We start from the raw sequence: 22,168 nt of genomic DNA, 5'->3' as shown, positions 1-22,168 counted from the left end.
AACGATGCTGAGGAAGTTTAGAATAAATGTTGGAAAAGTGACAGAATTAAAGTGTTGGCGTTCTCCAGAATTTCTAAACAGGAAAGGCTCAGGGCTGGCAGGCTACAAGGGGTATGAGGGGACAAATCTGGAAGTTGTGTTTGCTAAACAAGAACAATTTTTTTTTTTTTTTACTTTGCATGTTTTTCTAATGTTTTCTAAAGATGTTTTAAAATTTATACTTTATAAAGTGAGACAGTGTTTACTGTCCATATTGAAAAAAGGGTTCCTGCAGTGGCAGAGAGGAGGAGCCTGACTGGCAGAGACTAATCCCAGCGCTGCCACTTGCTACTGTGTGACCTTAAACAAGTTACTTCACCTTTCAGTGCCTCAGTTTCCTCTCCTGGAAGATGGAGATGATATTGCACCTTCTTCCTGGGGTTGTTGTGAGGCGTAAGTAAGTGAACATATATAAAGTGCATAGAACTGTGCCTGACACTGAGTAAACTAGACGCCCAATAAACGTTTGCCATTGTTCTTTTAATTAATTGGAGTTTAATCTAGTTGGAAGGTCTGATGGAGACAGTGGTAGGGAGGGGGATGTTAAAGTTCTTCCAGGCCAGCCTTTTGAGAATCCTGCCAGAATAGGTAATTCTGTTCAGCCCGATGATCTGAAGTCCATGTTTTTAATTCTCACAGTACTCCAAATTTGTATTTCTACAATATAGTATAGTGGGAAGATCATTAAGCTATTTATTTTTTAAACGTGTTGTAATTCCAGCTGTACTTTCAAAAAGTGTTAGATGCAACCTCTGTTGAAACTGTACAGTCAGTGGGGCAGAGCGACAGCCGGAAGCTGTCAGGACCTCTGTGCAAGAGACGTCATTGATGCAGGTGCTGGGCGGAGGGGCCCCAATCATCTGTTCCTCTGAGAAACCAATACCTCGCCACCAGCTCCCCCCAAGTCAGAGTGAACAATGTAGTTTTCATTCTGTGGTGCAATGAAATGTTTTCTGGAGTTTTCTGGAGAAATATGCTTTTTTCTGGCCCTAAACGCCAACAGATTTGTCATGTAGGTCCTTACGTGAGGAACACTGGAGATAGATTCCCGAGTATCTTCAGCAGTTATTCCTGGGGAACATTTGGAGAGACTGTTCTTGTGGCCATTTCTCCTGTTAACCCTTGAAGTAATTAGAAGGATGTTATTTAATTCTCATTCAGTGACTGTGCTTCTACAAGAAATAATTAAGTCCAGGTCCATTGTTCTCTTGCTCTAATTTGATACAGGGTCAGCCAGGAGGTCCTAGGGAAGAAGAGTGGGGAGAGTTAGGAGCCTAGCATCGGGAGTTTTCGGTACAGAATTAAGGAAGGTTACAGTGGAAATGGGCCATGGTGATCGTGGAACCCAACTCCTGCTTTTTACAAATGAGGAAACTGAGGGCCAGAGGTTGGCCTGAGTTTGTAGAACTAATTGGTGGCACCCCCCGGGACTCTTGGCTCCAGGTCCAGCTGCCTGGTCTACCCAACTACACACCTGTCATAAGTGTGTCTTCAGAGCAGCTCTGTGCAGTAGGACTTTCTGCAGGATGGAAATGTTCAGTCTGTCCAGGATGGTAGCCACCGGCCGCATGTGGTTCCTGAGCGCTTGAAATGTAACTAGTGAAACCGAGTTGTATTTTTTTTTTGCTTTATTTCATTTTAATTAATTAACATTCAAATGTTTATAGCTGCATATGGCTAGTGACAACCATTTCGGACAGTCCAGCCTTGGAGACATTGAGGAGGAGAAAAAGGCCTGTCCTCACCTCCTACCTTATTCTCACAGGGCGAGAGGCTCACCTTTCCGGTGGCTCAGGTACACTTGGTCTTGTGCCAACCCCGGAGAGTCAGCCTTCGCCAGTCACCCCCTCTTTTTGGATGAAAGGTGGGTCCTCTGTGAAGTAGTGGGTTGGATTGTATCTCCCTCCAAAGTCTCATTGCGTGCAGACGTGGCTCTCCACTGATCAGCAGTGTGACCTTTGGAAGGGTGCTTAGCCTACCTCTGCCTCAGTTTCCTCATCTGTCACCTGAAGTTAGCTGCTCCCTCATCTCAGTAATATGGGGAGAGTCTTAGAGTAGGAAATCAGTGAGAAGAAATCCCTTTGAAAGCTTTCTTTTAAAAATGGTCTTTGGCGTCTGGAAATATTTTTGGCTTTGACACAAGTCGTGGGTGGGTTTTCTTTTCTCTAAGGTGCCGCAGGTGATGAACTTCCTGTGTCGAGGTGATCCTCATGGCCAGAGTGGAGACAAATACCACGCAACCCCTATGAAATACAAGCTGGGAGACATTGTCCTGATGACAGATGACTGATTTGATCAGTGGGTGCTAGTTTTTCCTAATAATCTTGCTTAACGTGGCATTCCCTCATCTATCTCTGCAGAGTCAGCTGTTTCATCTGAGAAAACAAAGTGGATCCCCTCTCTTGGGAACTGTGGCTCCCCTCTCGGCTTCTCTTCCTTGTGCTCCTTTTCTCACGGCAGCCTACGTAAGCCCCGTGTGGAATATAATCGTCAGTAAACAGATAAAACCCTCTCAGGGCTCCTTAGTGATAGCCTCTCCGTCAGTGGTTCTCAAACCTTGTTCCCAGGTGGTGATTCGCCGCTGGCACGCCCACAGCTCACTGGCGGGCCTCGAGTCTCTTCAGAAGTGTGCCACCACATTTTGATCAAGGCATAAAATGTACTTTTGCTACCACGGGATAAGTAGGTCTTCTAGCCTGCTGTGAGTGGAGTAAAACTTGCTCTGAGTAGCAGGCAGTGAAACATGAAGCTGGGGCCAAAGAAAGACGGCTAGGTTGGCAATCGTGGGAAGTTTGCCCCCAAGCACATGAGACAGCCGGGTAGGGCCAGCAATGCGGTCAGCGTTGGAGGGTGACTCTTGCGGGGGGTGACCCAGGGCGAAGTGGCTTAGCTGCAGATGCCGTGGAAACCCCGGGAAGCATTATTTTACTGCAGCTGGGTGTGCCTTGTGATTATGGTTGAATGGTTTAGTGTCGTGTTGAGTCTTTTAATTCTTTCAGTGGTGCCACCCAAAATTGTAGCGTCTGTAACTAAGCCAGAGACCCCGTTTCCCGCCCCTGAGGTCCCTTGGGATGGCTGCGGGGAATGAGGCAGGATCTTGTCGGAGCTGTCCCTACCCAGAACCTTCAGAGCTGTCTCAAATATTCATATTTGGGGTTTCCCTGGTGGCACAGTGGTTAAGAATCCGCCTGCCAGTGCAGGGGACACGGGTTCAAGCCCTGTTCTGGGAAGATCCCACATGCCACGGAGCAACTAAGCCCGTGTGCCACAACTACTGAGCCTGTGCTCTAGAGCCCGCGAGCCACAGCTACGGAGCCCATGTGCCACAGCTACTGAAGCCCGCACGCCTAGAGCCCGTGCTCCACAACGAGAGAAGCCACCACAATGAGAAGCCCACACACCGCAATGAAGAGTAGCCCCCGCTCGCCACAACTAGAGAAAACCCACACACAGCAACGAAGACCCAATGCAGTCAAAAATTAATACAAAATTAATACATAAAAATAAATAAATTTTTTAAAATATTCATATTTCACAAATCAACCTGCTGAAAAACCTTTTGTAGAAGGGATTCCTCGGCTTATTTTTTTTTAAGTTGAAAACCAGTACTGTAGAGCAGTGTTTCTCAAATTTTAGCACCAGAGTCACCTGGAGGACTTGTTAAAACACGTAGTACTGTGAGTCAGTGCGTCTGCATTGAAAATTGCATTTCTAACCAGTTGCCAGTTGACGCTGATGCTGCTGGTCCAGGGACCACACTTTGAAAACTGAACCACTGGTTGATCGTAGAGAACTTACGTAATCATAATAACTACCTCTTCTGTGTCAGGTACTGTGTTACATGTGATAAATTCAGTCCCATTTGAAGCTAAGAACCTTATATGACTATCCCCATTTTACAAAGGTGAAAACCAAGGCATTGCAAACTGAAGTTTCAATCACTTACCCATCATTAAATTGCTGGGCATCAGAGAGCTGGAATTTGAACGGAGGTCTGGGTAATGCCAGACCCCTTCCCCATCTAGGATGTCATGTGCCTTTCTTGTAGACCACTTGTTCCCAACCTGTGGTCCAAGATGGGGATGGGGTTTGCAGATCCAGTCTGCATGGCCCGCAGACTGAATGTCTCACATATTGGATGTCTGTTGTACACATGCATTTTTGTGATAAAGGCACTGTGAAGTCATATTAAGTGTCTCAGCTGGACACAGTTAACGTGGAGCGAGCATTTTCTCACACAATGGACCCTGGAACGACAGCTACTATTACTAAGGGCCTGGGAAGTTGTTTTGTTTCTTGTTTCTGATGGCAAGAAGTCATCTAGAAAAGATTGGGAATGATTTCACTAAAGCAAGGTGTCCAGTTACCTTTTCTAAATCTGGGCCTTGGGGAAAGAGGAGGGAGACATAATATGAACAGATTCTCATTCGAGAAGATTGCTGCAGAGAGTAATGCAGTGGTGTGGATTGATTCCGCCAGGGACTCGTGCAGTCTGCCCTCAGCTGCCGGCCCCAGTGAGGACAGGATTTGTCCACTCCTTCTGTCCCCCAGGCCCTGCCCCATCACCTCCCCCAGCCCTGAACCCGCTTTCTGCGCTTCCTTCCTCCCGCCCTGCTCTGCTGCTGGAGGCTGTCACGTCCAGTCGCCTGGATTCCTTCCCCGTCAATTGTCTCCTCTCCCAATTGCGTTTTCGCTTCTCCGCTGTCTCATTCAAATAACATTTTTTTTGGTACACTCACCATGTAGCAGACACTTCTTCCCCTCTCCGCACATATGTGTCCAGTCCTGCCAGCTCTGCTCATAGTTACAATGTGTCCAACCTGGGCTAAGGACTAAACTTGCATCATTTACCACTGACCACTCATGGGTCCTTGGATAAGCTACCTACATTCTCTAAGCATCTTTAAAAAGGGAACATAACTTCAGAAGGCTGTTGTGAAGATAAAAGTAAAACACTACAGGTACAGTACTTCCTGCAGGGCCTGACGTGTTTAAGTACTCTGTGGTTATAGATCAAGAGGCTTACCCACGAAGGGAAGGAGCAAAAGGGCATTATCACTGCAGTTTCCTCCACCGTTCCCTTCTGCCTTCAGTCCTTACAGGGTGCTCTCCTCTCACCCCTTTCACTGAATCACCTTCTAGATCAGTGCTTCCCAACCTTTTTTCATTATCACCCCATAGCAGAAAGAGTAAAATAAGTTTAAGTTCATTGGTTTAATTAAATTAAATATTAAGGAACACACATTTTATTATGTAGGGTTGAGCTTTAGAGGGCCACAAACCATTGTCTTATTAAGAATTTTTTACTCCCCCCCAAGAGCCAGTTTGCACCCACATTGGGGAGGGGGAGTGAGCAATACCCCTTCTGATGAGAGTGCATGCTTTAGATCCCTAATAGTCTTCTACTTGTGAAACCCACTAGCTTCCTCTGGACCTGCCATTCTTGGTCTCTCCCCACACCTCTGGCCTGTGGTATCCCGTCCTCTGCCTGCGGCTCCTCTAATGGGACCTTCTCTATCTGTTTTCCTGGCCCACTCAACCAACTGAGTGGGACTGAGTATCTGAGACTTCCAGGACAGGGTCACATCTCGGGGAAGAGACACACCTCTTTCTACTACAGCAGAAGAGTGGTGGGCAGAAGGAACAAGGTCCAGCAAACCAGCCAGGAGAGGCAAGTGTGTGGTGGGGCTCAGAGGACACAGCAGCAGGGCGGAGAGAGGCAGGACTAACCCAGGGGGTGATGAGGGAACCAGAGCTTCAAAAGTACCACTCTGAACACTGCCCTCCGTAATTGTTTTGTTTTGTAATATTACATATGTAATATTAACATATGACCTTAAAAATCACAAGTACCACTCTTCGAGAAACTGTGCTTCTGGGGAAGAGCAGTGAATGCCTTTCAGACAGTGAGGACAGTGTATGAGAAGTCTGGTGGTGTGAACGCGTCAAATGTCAGGTTTGGCGGAGCGGGAGTGGCGGGCTGGAGATGGGAGAGCCTAAATGTGCCTGGCAGACAAGGGTTGGGAGCTGATGTGTGTTTTAAAGCACGTGCTTCCTTTTTGTGTCTCTGATCCGGTTTTCTCCTTTTTTCCCCTTTGCCCTCATTTACCGAGCCGCATGTCCCATAGACGTTAATCGATCCTTTACTCTGCCCTTCCCTGACTGTCTGCGTCTTTCTTGGAAGTCTGACCCTTCGGCATCCGCAGAGCCAGCCTCCTTGGCACCTCCACTTGGATGCCCTGTGGTACCTGCCTATCAGCTCATTCTTATGGTCCCCCAGGCTTGAAACCTTAGAATGATCTTCTTTCTTATTCTCTCTTATTATTGTCTTAAGAAACCACAAGCAGGGCTTAATAGATTCTCTCTCCCTCTGGCACTGCCCACATTCACTTGGGCATTCAACAGATATTTCCTTCTCCTCTCTGTTTTTTCTTCCCCTTCCTTTCCTTCCCCCCCCCCCACCTTTTTCCCCTTCTTCCTTCTTTTCCTGCACCCACCCTCCCTCCCTCTCACCCTTCCTTCTTTTTTTTTTTTTTTCGTAGCTAATATGGAGCCAAGAACTGTGGTGTTGCTTTGTGTGCTTCTTTTTCATTTAACACTCAAGATCACTCTGCGAAATTATATATTATTATTGGGTTGGCCAAAAAGTGCGTTTCGAACATGTCATGGAAAAACCCGAACGAACTTTTTGGCCAACCCAATATTATTCCATTCTGCAGATAAGGAAGGTAAGGATCAAACAGGAAGAGTAACTTTCCAGATTCACACAGTTAAGTGTCATAATTAGGTCATGCTTTTCACGTAGACCACTGAAAGAATCCTAATGTGTCTCTCCTCCTGTCCCTCTCCACTCCAAGCCTTCCCGGATCCCGCTGGGTTTGATCCTCTACAGCACAAATGTGATCATGTAAATCCTTTACTAAAAATCCCTCCGTTCATAAACCACTAGTACTGACATCCAAGCTCCCCACAGCAGCATGGCCCTGGTTTTTATCACTTTGAAGGCATCAGGGTATGGCGAGAACAACATGGAGTTTGGTGCCAGAAGACCTGGGTTCAGTCCTGGAGTCACCACTTGCCAGATGTGTGATCCTGAGCAGACAGTTCATTTCCCTGAGCCTCATTTGTTTATTTATTCAGTGAATATGTATTGTGTGCCTTTGATGTGCTGGTCACTGTGTGGGTTTTGAGTATTATTAGTGAAGAAAACATACATGGTTTCTGCCTTCAGAGAGCTTCCAGACTGACCTCAGTTTCCTCATCTGAACAAGGACGATGATGACACTTAATCTCACTGGGCTGTTGTGGGAGTTGACAGACATGACGGGCGTGAACATGCTTTGCTACATGGGAGGTGCTGGTCATCTGAAGTTGTATTTTCTTCTGCTTCTGTTCCAGGAAGGTTCCCTGCACATTTCTAGCTCTGAATCTTTGCTTGTACTCCTCCCAACCTTTAAACCTCCTATGTGGTCTTGATTGCCCAACTGAAAAGGTATCTTATCCAGTAAACCTTTCTAGAACCTCCCTGCTTAATATGAAGTTTTATTCATTCATTGATGGATTCAAGAATATTTAATCAAACACTTTTTAGAACGGTGTTTTCCAGGGTGGTCCATAGACCCTGAGGGGCTCAAGAATCTTTCAGGGAGTCCACAAGGTCAGATTTCTTTTTATAGTATTAAGATGATATTTGACTTTTTTTATTGTATTGACTTTTGAAATAATGCTGCAAAAGCAGTGGAGGCTAAGACTCCTTGTGCCTAATTGTTAATCAAGACAGTGGCACCAAACTGTATTAGAACCCATATTCCTCACCACTACACACCCACAATAAAGAAACAAAGCAAAATGCCATTTTCACTGAAGAATGTCCTCGAAACAGTACAAATTATTATGTTTATTAAGTCTCAACACTTGAATGCATATCTTTTTAAGATTCTGTGTGACACAGAAGGGAAAATAAAGCTCTTCTGCTAAAACTAAAGTGTGATGATTGTCTCAAGAAAAAACACTTGTGCAATTATTTGAGTTACAAGCTGAACTAGCCGCTTGTTTGAAAGAATGTCTGACAAACTATGGCTATCTAGACTTGAGTATTTGGCAGATGTTTTCTCAAAAAAAGAACAAAGTCAGCTTGTCACTTCAAGAAAAATGACTGGCAGTATTTGTTGCCAGTGATAAAATTCTAGCTTTCAAGAGAAAATTAGGATTTTTGGAAAACTTGTGTCTGCCCCCATGAGCTTGACAACTTCTCAAACATACTTTTAAGAAAGTATACTTAACGACTTCCCGAATGAGATCTGTGGTAATGTTAACGAGTATTTTTTCTTGGTATTGTGTGATGAAATGTGTCAAGATATGGAAAACCTGCATAACTCAGTAAACTGATGTTTTTCAAAGTCTAGAGTGTGATGTTACAAGCCCTGTATAAAGGTCTATTCAAATGCAAGATGGACTAAGCAATTTTAATACAGCAGAACATGAAAAGTTCATTGAAAGGGTTTCAGCTAACCTTTAAGAAATCATCACTTGTGTAAGTCTTGGTGTAGTCAAAAGCATCCACCATTACCTGAAAAGGCTCTCCATCTATATCCACGTGAGGCCAGACTTTCTTCATTTACTACAACCAATACAACATATCACAACAGATTGGGCTTAAAGGCAGAAATGAGAATCCAGCTGTCTTCTATTAGATTTGCACAGATATGACATTAAAGAGATTTACAAAAAGGTAAAACAACTCTACACTTCTCACTATATCTTCTTTTATTTTGGAAAACATAGTTGTTTTTTATAAAGTACTGTTTTTGTTAGGATCTAATGGATCTATCATTGTTATATTTTTAGTCCATTAATAAATACTTTCAAAATTTCCGTTTTAATTTCCAGTAGTTTGTGTGTGTGTGTGTGTGTGTGTGTGTGTGTATCGATAGAGTAAGACAAATAAACAAAAGCCCTTTGGTTTTTTATTTATTTTTGGCTGTGTTGGGTCTTCGTTGCTGCATGCGGCATTTCTCTAGTTGTGGTGAGCAGGGGCTACTCTTCATTGCGGTGCGTGGGCTTCTCATTGCGGTGGCTTCTATTGTTGCAGAGCACGGGCTCTAGGCACGCGGGCTTCAGTAGTTGTGGTGCACAGGCTCAGTAGTTGTGGCACACAGGCTTAGTAGTTGTGGCTCACTCAAAAGCCCTTTGTGATCCTCAGTTTTGAAGACTGTAAAGGGATCCTGAAACCAAACAGTTTCGAGAGCTGCTGAATTAGAACAGTTCTAGTCGCTGGCATACATCAGTGAAAACTTAAATCCCTCCTACAATGAAATTTATCCACGAATATCACTGTGGTTCTGGGTTTTCTGGCACGATCTAACTAGGTACAAAATCACTTCAAATAGGCATGAAATGATTTAAGACTAGTATACGGTGCTCTGTCATCCATACCATGGCTGGAATGCATGTTAATATAAGTACATTAGAGATGTGAAGAAAAGCAGTTCACCCAAGAGACTAATAAATGTGTCTGCCATGCCTACAGCTCCTTCTAAAAATTCCAGTTTCGGCTGAGGGAAGCAGCCCGGACTATTAGTTAAAAATGGGTGGCCATGTTTCTAACTAGTAGGACTTCTTCTCCCCCAGTCCTTCTTCCTTATTAGCCTCAGATGATTGGGTCAGGAAGAGGCCCTGATCGTAAGGCAGCCAGTCTAACAAGCATTCTGGTCTGCTGTGAAAATGTCAGCCCAGTTTAAAGGCACCATGTGCCCAATTGGGTTCTGTATAAGAATTTGTGAATGAAAGACACATAGGACTGGGAGAGTTGGCAGTTGGTACTCTAACCTGTGGCTGGGAAGACAGTCACAGAAGCCGCATCACAAGCTCTGAGTCAGCAGAAACTATGAGGAAGCAGAAGCAGAGGGGAGACCTAAGGTGCATGGCAGGAGCAATCCAAGCAGAGGAAGAAAAGGCTGAGTCATGACACTGGGGGATCCCATAATTGCTGCCGTCAATGGGAGACCAGGGAATTCAGTCCCCAAAGCTGCCCTGGCTCCTCTCAATTCTTGAACTGCTTTTTTTTGGTCTCAGGGAGGCCTGTCACCATGGTCCTTATTGTTTTGTATATCTTTACAGTAAACCTCTAATATGTGAGGTCACCGGAGGGAGTCTGTTCCTTTCCGCAGCAGAGCTTAACGTATACGCAGGTGATTGGAAGTCAGTCGGAGTGGTGGGGTAGGGGAGACGCCTTAGAGGAAATGGCATCAGCAGGGCCTGACGGGACTTGAGTGGACAGAGGGCATTCCGGGCTGGGGCACCAGCATGACCGAGAGGCATGTGTGAAGAGAGGAAGAGGATGGCAGGGGAGGTCCCCAAAGTAGAGTAAGGAAGGGATTGGTTGGTTAGTTTAAGCTGTTTAGCTCAAGTGGCCTCATGCAGACAGCACTGGAAAGCACCAGAGGAGGGCAGACTGAGGCAGAAGGTGAGAGGGACCTCCTGTAGGTTCTTGAACAGAGGACTAAAAATGGAAGTGGGGGAAGATTAGACTGGCCTGGTGACTGGGGAAGGGTCTGAGGAGAGAGCATTTGAGTCAGGGACCCTGGTTTCAGTGCCTTTGCGGTAACCCCATAGTGTCCGTGGACGTGCTGGTCGCCTCAGCCCTGCTTTCAATAGAACTTGAAGAGCCTGGCCTGTCTGGTCACCCGGGAAAGGTCTTGGTTCTGAGGGACTGGTTTTCTTGTTCAAAAGCCTTGTGGCCACGTGAGGAATATCCCAGAGACAGCACCCACGTTGACTGGAACGGGGCTGATCCTTCTCTTTTCCACCTCCCACCCCATTTTCTAGGTAAGAACTTCTTCAGGAAAAGTATGAAAAGTTTCATGGGGAATCATTTGAATACAATCAATTGGAGATTTTCCAAAAGGCAGAACGATGACAGCAAGGGGTCCTTGGCCCGAAGCCGCCTACTCCCGGTTGGGCTCCTTGAGATTTCAGGCGTGAAATGTTAACGTTTTATTTTTGTGTTATGTATACTTGAGTTGTTGTTGTTGTTTTTCACAGTCAATTTAATTTATGGTTTTGCGCTGCCTGACTCAACTGTGCTTATGAATTTAAGCGCTCAGCAAGCGGCAGGACTACCTTCCCCTATCTACGTCCTCCTCTTGTATGCGGTGACATCTTAGGAGAGCATTTCATCCTTCCAGTGAGGTTGAAAGGGTAGGGGGCCCCTGCCTTTCAAGGGCCTGTATTTTAATGGAAGGACAAGCTGGAGATGAGTAGAAAAAGAATCTTAGAGATGATTCTGGTGAGCATGACTTTTTGTGTTTTGCCAGTTAGTTTTTAACTCACAAAAGTGTGATATTCCAGGCTTCCCTGGTTGCGCAGTGGTTGAGGGTCCGCCTGCCGATGCAGGGCACACGGGTTCGTGTCCCGGTCTGGGAAGATCCCACATGCCGCGGAGCAGCTGGGCCCATGAGCCATGGCCGCGGAGCCTGCGTGTCTGGAGCCTGTACTCCACAACGGGAGAGGCCACAACAGTGAGAGGCCCGCATACCACACACACACACAAAAAGTGTGATATTCCAAGTTAGAATGAGCTGGCTTTTGAGTTGGGGTGAGCTGAGGCAGGAAGCTAACTATTTCATTTTATTAACCTTAGCAAAATGTTAGCTACTAAGCAATTGACTTCTCTGCATCCCATCTATAAAAAGTTGATAATTATAATACCTCCTTCTTAGTGTGGACATAAGAGTTAAATGAACTAAAGTGTAACTCAACTAGTAAACAGGTATTTATTGAGTATCTGCTATATGTCATATACTCTGTGCTTGGGGTTATAGTAGAAACCAAGATTGAATTCAAATGGGGCTCACAGGAAAGTGCTTACAAGTGTGCCTGGTACATACTAAAATGTTCAGTAAATGGTACCCATTGTTATTATTACTGTTATTGAGGGAAGTGTACCCAAGTTCAGAACAAGCCAGAGTTAGCCAGAGGAAAGGTATAGCAATCCAGGCCTCAAGCAGAAAGCATCCTGAGGGTGCCAGTCTCAGCAAAGAAGGGCTGTCCCTGCAAAGAAAAGGCTGGGTTATCTGAATGTACAGTTTGGAAAGAGTCCTGTATTATGCTTTTCACACACATACACACAGAACATTATCATGTGGCCTTCAGGCACCGAGAACAATGAATATGTTTAAACTGGCAAATAAATGGGTGTCTTTTATCACTAGGGCATTCATTTTCATGATAGGAACCCAGAAGGCATGTTTTTCAAAATTGGTCACGTGTTAAATTGTGAACATGCATTTTGTAAGAATTCTGTAATATGGATCTTAAGAAGGGCTGTGGAGATAAAATAGAAGAGCCAATTGTGAGTGGTTTTATTAAATTCTGAATCTTCCTTGGACGCTTAAGTCCTCACATTCTAGTGCCAGTTTTCCCAACGTGCGTATTTTTGCATAGTTGGGTCAGTATGTACTTCTTCTTTGTTGGTCTACTTTTGCATCTAACCTTGGTTGATGTCGCCCTTTTCTTGTGTCCTTACACTCCACCTCTTTCTCCTTGGGATGGCAGTAAAATGATCTCCTCTACTGATAAGTAGCCGTGGGTTTACCTTTGTATCCAAACACTAGACATTTGGGTTGTTGCCAGCGTTCCACAGGGAGGAACATACTTGCTATAAACAGTGTGCAGATTGCTTAGTCAACGACTTATTATGTGCCTTCTGGAATGGCACTCTCTGGCAAGGTCTTGGAAGTGATATCAGCTCATTAAACTAAGAGTCCTAAGAACTGGCACTCAGGAGTTCCTGAGACAGCATGGCTTATTTTTCTTTATATAATTAGGAGATATGTAGGGAGGACCTGTCATGTGCAATGGAGTACCAGACGCTGGTGAGCAAGGTAGAAAAGGTCTCCAACTGATGGTGCATACAGTGGCCAACAGATGCAAGATGAGTGCTGTGGAAGCAGGCGTCATCATGGTGACATTGCCATCCTGTAAGCACAGTGTCAGACTTCAAGGCGAAAAGTGGATATTTGGTCTGGGTGGGTCTAGATACAGTATACAGTGTAACTACGTGAGATTAACTGCAGATGGTGGGGTGAGAGACAATCAAAATTGTAGAATATTAAAAAGCAATACAATGTTTTATTTCTAAATTGGGCTAACAAAGTGATGGCTAGGTTCGAAGCTGCATGGTAGAGTGAAAAGCACAAGGCCTGTGAATTCAGACAGTCTCGGATTTGACTCTGAACTCTGCCACTTGTAGACTTGTGGTTTTGGGGAAAACATTTAAAGCTGCTGAAACTCAAATGTCCTTATCTCTAAAATGGGTATAGTATTTTCTGTCTTTTGGCATTGTTTATATTTCCAGTGCCTAGTGCAGCGCCCAGCACTGGATAGAGGCTTAGCAGTTGGTTGTTGGCAGAAAAAAAGAAAGGATGGATGGATGGATGGATGGATGGATGGATGGAGCCATTACTCTGGATTGATAAAAACTGAGAGCCTCTGTGCTAAATAATATAGGTACATTCATAACAAGTCATATTTGCCCTGTTGGCTTGAGGTTTGCCAAGCAAATTTTCTCGCTTCTAAGTTAGTGGGGACCAAATTTAGAAGCCATAAACCTCTCTTATGTCATCTCATGTATATCGAGGCTATAAGTAACAGAAAAGAAAACATGACTAATTGTGGCCCTAACAAGTAGGGGGTTATTTTCCACATATTCAGAAAGTGTAGACGAGGTAGTTACTTCTGCCATTTGCCACTAAAGAGCTGTGCTCTTTTCATTCATTGGATCTGCCTTCTTTGCTGTGTTGTTTTTGAAATTCAGACTTGCTTTCTCATGGTCACCGATGGTGATCACAGTTCTGTGCTTTACTACCAGTTTCAAAGTTGAGAACGAAGGAGGCACCTGGCACATGTCTCATGTCTTTCGTGAGGAGGCAAAATCCTTTCCCAGCAGACTCACAACATGTCCCCTCGGGCCTTACTGGGTGGACAGAGCACACAGCCTCCCTTAGGCCAAGGCTCCCACTTTTCCTGAGCTCACAGCATCTCCACCCAAACAAACGGGGGTTCTGTTAGCAGGGAAATGTTGAGGGCTACGTTCATTTTCACGTAAGTGAACTGGTTAAAAAAAAAAAAAAATTCAAGTTTAATGGAGATGATTTGCTTGTAAAACTGTGTTATCTGCGCCAGGAGATTCAGGATTTGCAAGCCCCCAACTGGGGTGTAATGATTCTGCTGGTTTTAAGCTGGGTAGAAATGTTTTTGTCTCTTGGTTGTGTGTGTGAGGGTTTTTGTTTTGTTTTGTTTTGTTCTCTTCTTCCTTTTTGAGTGGCAGACGCAAAGAGGGGTAAAAGAGTTAAACCAGGAAAGTATTTTCTGGAGTTAGTGCTAGGCCTCTGAAATGCTGCAACCCTGACTTTTGCCAGAAGCCCTGTGCTGAAACTGGCCAAAAAGACTGTTAACAAAATACTTCCCAACCAAGCTAAGTGAAGAGAAGAAAATATAAAACAGTATTGGGGCGGGGAGGGGGGCAGATATTCTGAAAGGAGGGTTGTACAAGTGAAGCTTTACAGGAGAGTGTAGGAATTTGAGAGTTGTACGCTAGTGTGTGGTTTACATTGGCTCTGCCCAGGTTCAGTGCTCAGAGAGCAGAGGAAGAAAGGAAACCACTTGCCTAGCCTGAGAAGGATGTAAAGACTACAGTGGGATTAAGTCCAGACTTAAATTGCACACACACACACACACATTCTAGGAATCCAGATTTGTGGTTTAAAAAATATATATATCAAAGTGTTTTTGTGGGAGCTTTTGACTCGGATGACAAAATGCTTAAGAATCAGTATCTGCCATTTTCCTCTTTTGGAGAAGCCACCCAACCACTTCCATTCCTAAACAAATATTCCTAAATAAATAGGATTTCATGTCGCAGACATCAAAACTTTTAAGATTTAAAGAAGTACTCACACATGTCAATAAAAGCTCACCAAGGCTTGCATTTCATTTATTGCATTTCATTTATTGAGGAGGTAAAGGGGCAGAACTGATACTGATCAATGCTTTCTATTTATCTTATCTCTACTCTTAGAATTTGACCGTATCCTTGAACTGTGCTGTTTCTCAAATGACTGGAGATTAATAATATCCTGTTTTTATACAAGAATTTAAAAGTCTCACATACAAAAGCTCCAGACAGATGATGCTTTAAGAAAAGGAGAAAAGACACAGTAGATAAATGCCAGTTGACTAGACTCTGAAGCTGAGGTTTGCTAAGAGGCCAAGGAAAGGAGAGAAAGGTGGAATTCAGAGAGAGATACTGGGCTCTGTGAGGTTGCATTCAAGGCCACGCTGGGCAAATGCCAGAGGGCTGGGAGAATGGCCGTCCCCTCAGAGCTAACACTGAGCACTTGGTGCCTCATAAATGGGGCTCATTCCTGAAGGAAACACTGTTCTTCTGAAAAGCGCCCATATTGAAGAAGCAACCGGAAAACCCAGATGTATAGGAGATGCCTGGCAAGAAGGCTCTGTGCCTCCTCCTTCCCTCTGTCTCTTCCAAAGACTTTTCTTAATATTCCACAGTATTTCCTGTGGCCGCTGGGCCCAAGCTGACTGGAAGCATACAGCAAAAGTAGTTTAGCCAACCACTTGGCACTAAAATCTGAGCCAGCCGTACTCAGAATTAACTGAAAGAGACACTGCCACTGCCATAAATAAGGCAGACAGTTGCTTTATGAGTTGAATTCTCTGAGCATTTTTTGAAGGCAATAAAGCATTAAGGCTTTAGTAAGAGGCAAGAGACTGTAAAACATGTCAGATGCTTATTAGTAAAAACTCAGGGTGCAGCCACGAGTTTGTGTACGTTGAACTGGGGGACCACACCATTGACCCTCAAGGGGATGGGATGCCCTAGCCCACCCCCTGGTGCGGTGTTTCAGAGAGGGCAGACATATCAGAATCAAAAGTGCGTGTGTGTGCAGGGGGGTCGTTGAAAAATGATGTCTTATGATTCATTTGGGAAAAGGGGAAAATATTTATTTTCATAACACATCCGAAAATCAAGTTCAACAAAATACTTCTGGTTAGTTGACAATATGCATTTATTCAGTAACAAAAAAAAGATTATTTTATTGAATGCCTCGTCTTGTCAGGCGTCGCCTCGGGCACTGGGGGTACAGCGGAGAACAAACAACATCCTTTTCTCGCGGGGTTTACATTCCAGTGGAGGACAGGGCTAATAATTCAGTGGAATAGAAAAGAGAGTGTTAAGTACTATGAAGAAAAGCAAAGCGGAGTAAGGGAAGAGAGAGCAGGGCCTCTCTGAGGAGATTACACTTGTCAGAGACCCAGAGGAAGTGAGGCTGTAGAGTGTGCAGGCCTGCGGTGTCTGTGAGAAGAAGTCCAGCAGCGGGAAGGATCAGTGTCATGGCGTATCTGAGGAGACGGGGAGGTCGGTGTGGCCAGATAGAGTGACCCGGGCTGGTTCCTGTAGAGCCAGGTAGGCAAAGGGTGGGTGCGCTAAGCCTGCTGGGAAGCCATTGGAGGGTTTTGAGCGAAGAATGAGGTCATCTGAGAGCACGAGTGCCCCCTGCTGACGGGGAGCAAGAGGGAAGCCCAGAGATAAGCATGGAGGCTGTTGATGTCCTCCAGGTGACAGATGCTGCCAGTTTGTACAAGGAAGCGGGGAGGGGAGGAATGCGGAGATGTGATAGAATTGGGGAGATGTTTTGGAGGTGGGGCTGACAGAGTGTGCTGACACATTGACTGGATGTAGAGTAGGTAAAAATGGAGCCAAAGATGACTGAGGATTTTGCCTTGAACAAGGGGCATGAATGGTGGTGTCCCACTTTTAGCACTAGGAACCCTAGGGGAGGAGCCGTGTGAGGAGATTATTAATTTGGCTGTGGCCATTGTTACAAGTTTCAGATGCCTAATAAGGCATCACTGGGGAGATGTTAAGTCAGATAAAAGACTGGGAATGGAGATGTAGATTTAGGGAAGAGGAAAGGGGGTGAGAATGCGTGTCATAGTTTCCCAAAACAGCTGAGGAAGGGCACATCAAAATCTGGTTGGGGAAGGGAAGGGGAAGGCTTTATGGTTATCAGAAATGAGTGTGAGTTTTAAAAGGTTAAGAAAGACTGTCTTACATCATCAGTATCCACAGCTCTTCCTAGAATTAAGGGAGACATACATATTCATAGGAACAAAAGCCAGCTTTGCCAATAGAAGATAAATAGGAACTGAATTTCTGAATTAGCTGTTCTCTTACTCTTTTGCTAGGCTACTGTGAACATCTTAGGTATAGATAATTAGATATAAACATGTACATCTGTCTAAAAACATGTACAGATTGTTTTTTTTAATTTATTGGAAGCCTGGGGTATGTTAAGAACTCATTCTTGTGGGAAGGAAAACAAATACCTGGAAGTTTAAAGTACAGCCTGTGCTGTCAGAAGACCTAATAGTCAAGTTGTCCATGCAGATACATGAACAAATGAGAAGCATGAGGGTCCAAGGAGAAGGCTGGGCGTGGAAATGACTAGCTTCACAGTTAATGCCCTGGGCTGCCTTTAAAATCCTCCCAGTGGTATGGGGAATGACAGATTTTTTTTTTTTTTCTTGGCTCTGGGTGGTGGTTGTTGGTTTTTTGTTTGTTTGTTCTGTTTGTTTTTTCCTGGTGCAGTGGGTATATATTTGTATATTTCCCTAAGGAAGGGCCAGCAGGTTGTGTCATTCAGAATGTATGTAAAACGGGAAGCTCCCTGAGAATATCTGGAGGGGGTGCAAACTAATGTTAGAATAGAGGCCGCAAAGGTGGCTTTACCCAGGAAGCAAGTGCAAGTGGTAGGTTTAAGTACAGGAAGGTTGTACCGATTTTCTTAGGCGCTATCTTCTCGTTGAATTGTGGCATTAAGTGGATTATATTGAACATAGTTGGATTTGTTTGTGTGTTTGTTTGTTTGTATAAGCTGTTCACCTCTTTCTTGACGATACAGGAAAAAGATGGACAATCCTTAGAAGATTCTGCATGCGCAGCCTTGTTTGGGTAGCTGCAATGAAAGACTCTACTGAACCATCCAGTAGAGTCCAAGTCCCGAAACCAGGGTGATATATTTCATAGCATGTGCTCTAAGTGCCTGTAAACATGTGGGACTTGGAGGGAGCCACTTGAGGACTACTATTCATTGCCTTCTGCCTCTGAGTCCAAGGCCTGCAGAAGTATGTTCATCCACAGCAGCGGTCTGGCAGAGTGAAAATAAAACCTCTCTCTTGTTTTTCTGACTCAGGCTCAGGGCAGTGCCCTTTGCTGCATCCTGCCCTCATTATGCTGCCTGACTCTGTGCAGCGGACATAACCTGAATATTTCTGTGATGAATCTCTCTGTCTCAGTGTCTGACGGAAAGTGTGTCACGGAAAGGAGTGATACGATTAGAGAGCTAAGCCTCGTGGACAAAATGATTATTTTCAACATAAAAGCAGAATCTCAGTTACCCAGAATGCTCCCATAAAACTGGACTTTTTAGAGGGAAACATTGTTCTAATATATATTCCTGGTGATAAATGCTACTAAATTTTACTCTTTTTTTTTTTTTTAAGTTTTCTGAGGCTAATAAAATTCAACCCTATTGAATCGTTTTTTTCCAAACATGATTGGATCTTAAAAATACTTTTTTCCTTGAAAACTAATCAGAAATGTGTTGGAGATCATTGTCTGTTGCCGGAAAAAGAGTGTAAGGTCATATCTTCATCCATTCCTGCTTCAGGAGTTCTCACAAAGAGCACTGAGCCTGGCTAACATTAGCTGAGCTTTGGGGGGTGGGAGGCGGGAGCAGGGGTGCCTTTGAATCAGGATTTAACGGTGGGCCCTTGGCTTTTACCACTTTGAAGTCTTTCTGCGTCTTCTGCTGACTGCAGACCACAGGGACTGTCTTACTTATTACCCTGTTGCAAGGAAAAGAGTGCCCTTGAAGAGCTTACATTCCCTTTTATCAGACAAGAACCGTGTGCCGCAGCTGCCCGAGTCAACAGCACTGTAGCAAAAGCTCAAGGACTGCCATCATCTCATCCACAAGCCCTGGTAATTTTCTCTTCTGTGGTTCTCCATGGCCCAATTTTTTTTTACCGTCAGTCATTCTCTAAAGATTTATCAGCTACCCTCTGCCTGTCAAATATTGCCATAAAGTAATATCCTATTGGGCCTGTAGTTATTGGAAACTGTGTTACTATTTTTGTCTTCTCAACTTTCTTAACTCTCTATTTACCAGTAGGAATGTAAGCCATTGCAATGGATATGGTCCCTAGTTAACAAAGATATATGAAAATATGTTTACTACTCTGGATAGGTAAATAGATTATTTAAGGATGATTTTCAGTGTTAAATTTGAAAGGTATTTGGTTAATTCTCAGTTAACAGCAAGAAGCACAGAAATTAAATTCAGACCCTCTTTTGGCTGATTACTGTTTTCAGTAAGCGTTCGGTGAGTGATTCCCTTCAGCATGACAGCTGGTGATCACTAGGCCCTAAGCTAGTCTTTGTGCTTTGCAAATATAATTCAGCACGAATTATTGCAAATGATATAGGACCCCCAGACAAGCCCCCAAGATATCCAGGAGGGTCCTGAAGCTCAAAAGGTCTAGGTTAGCTTCCAGGGAGTTAGATCACACTTAACTTTGCACTGGTTCTAATATAAAAACCTAGGGCATACGAACTCTGAGTAGGTGACCATCCATCTTGGTTTGTATGGCACTGAGGGGATTCCTGGGACGTGAGACTTTCAGTGTTAAAACTGGAATGTCCTAGCCGTACCAAGATGAGTTGGTTTCTCTAGTCAGAAGAAGAGTCAGTTAACAGAAAGGAATATCAATAAATACTGTCTTCTAAAACCAGCAACTTATCTGTGGAATGGGGATGATTCTCTCTTCCGCATGGGGTTGTGATAAGGCCTACTCACTCCTCCTCTCTGGGATAGGAGTAGGGGTTGGGTAGCTGGCTATGTGTTTTTCCTTGGAATTGGGGACAAGCATCATCTCTGACGGGCAGTCTCTCTCCTTGCCCTCCTCTAGAGGCCTTTTGCCTAAGAAGGCATTGGCTGTTCCCTCGGGGTGAGACAGTGCCAGCTGTTTCTGACGTGAGGATGCTAGAGATCCAGGGTTCTTTCTATTGTCTTTATGTTTCTCACTGTGGTTACCCCCTTTGGGTTTTACCTGCTACTGCCTCTTAGGTAATAAGGCTTCTCGCTGATTTGAAACTCTTTACTCATTTTTTTTTTTTAAATATATGAAGTCCTTAAGTATTTCAATTTACCACATCACTTGGCATGTAGAGTTGGGTTGAGAAATGCTCAAAGATTTTTCAGCTTTTTTTCTCATTTTTTTTAAAAAAAATATTGAAATATAGTTGATTTACAGTGTTTCAGGTGTACAGCAAAGTGATTCAGTTATACATATATATAAATATATATATTCTTTTCTTACATTCTCTTTCATTATAGGTTTTTACGTCACATTGAGTATAGTTCCCTGTGCTATACAGTAGGTCCTTGTTGGTTATCTATTTTATATATACTAATGTGTATATTTTAATCCAATTCGAAAAGATACATGCACCCCAATGTTCACTGAAACTTTTTACTTTTAAAATTGCAGCCCCGAGCACACACAGGTACTCGCTTCCTCTCCAGCATTTTGTACAAGCTGTGTCATCTGCCTCACTCATGCCTCCCTCCTTTCATCTTCTGGCTAACCCTGGTCACTCTTCACACTTTAGCTTGGATGCCACTTCCCCCTGGAAGCCTTCCATGATCACTGCAGACTGGTATTGGTGCCTGTCCTCTGTGCTCTCAGAGCTCCTCGTACTTAGCACGATAGATTATGTGCCTCTGGAGCTGTAGTTGCCTGATCAGTTGTCCGTACGACTCACTGTAGGCTCCTTGCAGAGAGGGACTGTGTTTTGTTCTCTGTTATACCCCCAGAACCTTCCACATTGCCAGGAACATAAAAGGCATAGAGAGGCTTATAAGGATCAGGATAGTGGAAGAGCCTCCGAGGAGCAGACCGTCTTTATGTACAATTGGCTTCGGCTTTGCAGTGGCCCTGACTATCCTTGCAGTCCTGCTTGGGAGACATGAGCCACTCTAGATCTTTCTCAGAAGAGCTCCAGCCTCTTCATCCAGGGACCGCCATCTAATTTAGTTAGGTCTTCGTTTGCCCTGTCAGACACTGAGCACATTATGAAAACACACGTGCAGTAAGCCACCCACCTGCCCAGCACTGCATAAATATCAGTGGGGAGACATAGGACCCAAGAATATATGTAGGGTGAGAGCCTTCAATTTCATGTTGATTTGTATATACATGACATAAAGATATCTCTACTCTCTCAAGTTTTAATAAAATGTGAAATCTTCCCCTCAGTTCTGAAGATGTGATGATTTGCAGGCTATACTGTATTAAATTGTGAATTTTGGATGTTTCGTTTCATAATGTGATCCAGATTATTTTTCTTTCTCCCTAGTGGACATTAATCGTTTCCTGTGAGTTTTCCTGATATTAGGAAACAGATGTTCCATATTTTTATCTGAGTTTTTTCCAGATGCTGAACCGGGACTTTTGTGTGTGTGTGTGTGTGTGTGTGTGTGTGTGTGTGTGGTGTATGAGTGTGTGTACGTGTACACAGTGAAGTTTTGAGGAATGAGTTATATCAGAATTTGCAAGTAAAACCATAACAGATATATCTACAGAATTGTACAGATGTGTCCAAGGCTGGAAATGCTTTTGGACATTCTGGTTAATGTAGTGTAGTATTGTTTAGCTAATGCAGACTGCTGGCTTAAGACTGCATTAGAACTGTCCCATGATAGTGTGCTTGCCAGAATAACGAGTGGTGTAGCAAAAAGCACACAGTTCATGCAACCTATGATATTTTAACCGAACTGGAATTGCTTTTACCATTGTCTCTCAGCTGTATAAAATTCTTCCCTCATCTCCCCACAAAACACTGACTGAGTGCCACCTGTGTGCTGAGCAGGGTGCTAGGCTCTCTGGGAGATACAAACACAAATAATATATGGACCCTTGGGACCTTATCCAGTAGAAGAGCTGAAACGCATTCTGAAGCATCTGTAATGACAGGTAGAAGGTG

The 22,168-nt window shown here is 44.2% G+C and overlaps 1 protein-coding gene across 2 annotated transcripts in view; it reads left to right on the top strand.

Moving 5' to 3' along the window:
* GNG12 (G protein subunit gamma 12) overlaps nucleotides 1-22,168 on the top strand; it is a 124,488-nt gene that overhangs the window by 19,642 nt on the left and 82,678 nt on the right. The window lies entirely within an intron of this gene.

The sequence above is a fragment of the Delphinus delphis genome, chromosome 1, assembly GCF_949987515.2.
Source record: "Delphinus delphis chromosome 1, mDelDel1.2, whole genome shotgun sequence".
Lineage (NCBI taxonomy): Eukaryota > Metazoa > Chordata > Mammalia > Artiodactyla > Delphinidae > Delphinus > Delphinus delphis.
Note: the sequence above shows the minus strand (reverse complement) of the source record. Positions and strands in the feature narration are given on the sequence as shown.